Source organism: Atta colombica, unplaced genomic scaffold, assembly GCF_001594045.1.
Source record: "Atta colombica isolate Treedump-2 unplaced genomic scaffold, Acol1.0 scaffold254, whole genome shotgun sequence".
In the NCBI taxonomy this organism is placed as follows: domain Eukaryota; kingdom Metazoa; phylum Arthropoda; class Insecta; order Hymenoptera; family Formicidae; genus Atta; species Atta colombica.
Window position 1 is genome coordinate 1,491,561 of NW_017259353.1, and position 3,798 is coordinate 1,495,358.

Genomic DNA, 3,798 nt, shown 5'->3' on the forward strand with positions numbered 1-3,798 from the left:
AATATATTTGTAATATTTATAATAAACAACAAATATATAATATGTAAATATCTCCGTTTCTATCTGTTTATTTTAAGATTTTATGTTATTTCTTCATGAACATTTCAATTCGGAATAATAATGTATTACAAATATTTATTATGAAAAATATAAATAAAATATATAACTTATACATAAAGGTGAAACTTTATAATAATGGGAAACGCACTCATATGCACATTTCATTGCAATATAGAAGTACTATTGAAGTAATTTCTTTAACCACGTTTCTAAACTAGACTGACAACAGAAATGTCTTGTTAATAAATTAAAATTTTGTAATTTAGAGTAGCACATTTTTTTATAAAATATATTAAAAAGTGTAAAATATATTAAAAAAATTTTATTGCTTTAAATTTGATTCTTTTAAAATTTTTTACCCGCGCATGATTTGTATTCCTCAAAGCCTATGGTATAGGTAATGAATAAGAACGGTGTTTTGAAAGGTCGAATAACTACATTCCATAAATAACATTCTAGTTACTGACATGTTTTCGTTAGATAGAAGTAAAAACTGTGCAAAATAATGCAGCATTACAGCTGTCGTTATCGAATCTCTAACTTCTTCTCTTATATGTCTTCTCTTACATTCAGAATAAAAACATTATTTATATTAATAACGTTATTTATATTAATTTTGTAAAGTAGAATATAACCTTTTGTACAATTTATTCTAATATGTATGAATATTAACACCAAACACAACATAGCATGCAAATTATACATTAGTCGTGAAATGTTAATTTCTAGACAAATTAACATTTCACGACTGATGTTTGTATCATTCTTAATTTTAATACTGCGCAATAAATTCGATACTGATATATGCTGGTAAAGAGCAAATTAGGTAAGAAACATTTCAGCATAGCAAGTAATTTTTTTATAGTACTAGCGTGCAAATTTATTGCACAATATGTAATAAATTATATGAAACGTTCATCTTGAAAATATATACCGGATATTACAAGCAGTATTAAAAAAACTTCGTTGAGTTAGTAAAAGATAGTAATATATTTCCACAAAAAGCAAGAAAATTCAAATTCGATTTCTGATAATTCATTTCCTATTACTTTGTGATTTCAATTTTCTTTTATTATCTTTTATTAATGTAGTTTATATTCATCTCTGCGGTAAAGAGGAAAAACATTTTTAGCTTCTTTAACTTATTTAGCTAATAATAAACTCAAAATTGAAATATCTGGAGAATAATTAATTTAAAAAATTTTGACAACATAATATTGTTAATGTATTATTTTTGGTTATTTTATTAAGTTATAATATTTAACGTCAGTGCAGCTAAAATCATTAAATATTTAACTTAATCTGTTCAGATCTTTTTGAAATAATCAATAACTAATAACGATTTTTATATTTATTTGTATTAATATTTTGTAATAAGAAAATTATCTTAAAATTATCTTAGTTAATGAAATGTTAAATTTTGCGTGATGTAATCGTCCTAATAGCACACTTTGTCCGGGATACATACTGGGGATATCCTTAAGAACATATGGATGTCCTTTAAGGATGTTCTTTGAAGGTTTATGCTGTTGAGATGTCAGTATTCAAGTAGATACCCAGACATCACACATGTCCAAAAGCGTGACGTAGACTATCTTAAAGACATTTTTATGAAAGATGTCTAAAAGACATCTAAAACATTTTTAAGACTTCTTATGTCTTAATTTTGGACTTTGTGTTGTCTGAATTAGTTAATTATAAATATGAAAATAGACAGATTCTGTTAATGACGAAAACAACCGCGGATGAAAGTCATGAAATCAGAAAATCACTGCAGGAACTTACAACATTGCTTTTGACAAACAGGATGATTATTCGGCATATAAAAATCGATCGGACGAATAGCAGAAGTTGTATAAAATTATGATGACAAGTCAAAAAAAAGTTTACAAGACGTGTAACTACATTATCATTCTTATATATGATTTATCATTACTGATCGTCAATACATAGATATACATTATCAAAATTATAATAATAATATTCATGTTTGCTTCTCAAAAAACGCGAAATTTCATATGAGTCATTTTTCATTAATCGCTATCAATTATTCGATTAATCAATGATGTTTCTTCAATATCTTCTGATTGGATCAGAAAATTTTTTTTAACTCTTAGTAGATTATTCGATTATGTGCTTTTAGTATAATTAAATAATGTGTTTATAATAATCTTCTTCGATTATTGGAAATATGATGATCATGTATATTGGAATAATATATTAGCCGAAATCTTACGAAATTGGAAAATCCATCTAGACATCATTACATTTGGCAACAACATTACGTATGAATTTCGTAACAAAAGCTATTGGCAATTACTTTCCAGCATTAAATAATGTTGTAAATTTTAATGATCAATTACTTTAATATTAAGAAATATGATAAGCAAAGTACTATGTTTTATAAGTTTATCCTTATATTGGTATAAATTCATCACAGTACATGTAATGGAACAGGAAACAAAAATATGTTGCCAAAAAATTCTCGCAAATTTTATTCTATACAAAAATTTGATTTAAATTAAATAGAAATTGTAAATTAAATAGAAATGTCTAAAATTTCCAATAATAACATTAGCAAACTCGAATACTTCCAATTATAAGGTTGCAAAAAGTAAGAAATTTATCAAATTTTATACACAAATGTGTAACATAATTAATCTGATAATCTGAGATTTGTTTAACACATGTCATGTAATACATATCTCTCGACAAAAACAATCGTTAATTTGCGATATCTAACAAAAATAAATTTACGGAAACCCTTGACCGCGATTTGACAGATTGCCAAAAGGATAAATGTTTACTTAAACATGGCCGAGTGTGAATCATCCAAACCGACATCGCAAATTTCAATAAAATCATTACGTTCTATCCGCGTGATATGTCTCTCATCCAAGAAAAACTTTGCTAAATGTAAACTTTGTAAACGCGGTATACTTTCGTAAAGAATCGTATCATTTTGCACAAGTACCGTTCACGACCGCAAAACAAGTAAGTTCAACTATAAAAGCGCGCACATCGAACAACGAGTAGGACGGTGCAATTAATGGCGTGGGCCGTGGTCGATCGTGCAATTAACTTTAACGAACGGGCGGCCTTGCGATTAAACTTAATTAGTATCGCAGTAATAACTCGTTAATAATCAGAACCGTGTACAGAATCATGGCTTTGTGTGTGCATCAACGTGCACGTGCACGAACGCGCATCGTCGTTCTCCAAGCAAGTATCTACAAAAGACACTTGCGTACATGTATATAATATGTATATATGAGTTATATTGTTCATGTGTATTTGTTATGCGTTTAGAAGTGTGTATGTATAGGTGGATCTCATATTTACGCGACGACTACACGACGTGACAAGAAGAACGACGCTACACAATTTCGACGATGGAGAAACGGAATATTGACTAGAAAGACAGCAATGGTTTCCGTAGAACATAAACTAACAGTAATATTACTTCAATATTAATTTCGCACTCAACAGTATAAATGTAATATAACACATGTTGTACATAACAGGTACAGTGTTGAGTAGAAAATTATAATATTTATTTAATGTTACTGACGTTACTGTTAGTTTGTGTTCCGTGGATTTCAGCAAGAATCGTCAAGCTCACAAAAAACAAGAAACGCCAATCTCATAAGGAACAAAGAAATAAAAAAACGCCAATAAGTGCATATTTAACACCAATCAGAAAAAATTAGAGATTAGAAAAGAAATAAAAGCGGTACC

General features: G+C 28.1%; 1 protein-coding gene across 3 annotated transcripts in view; it reads right to left on the reverse strand.

Annotated features, from left to right (window-relative positions):
* LOC108689086 (broad-complex core protein isoforms 1/2/3/4/5-like) overlaps nucleotides 1-3,798 on the reverse strand; it is an 83,103-nt gene that overhangs the window by 78,534 nt on the left and 771 nt on the right. The window lies entirely within an intron of this gene.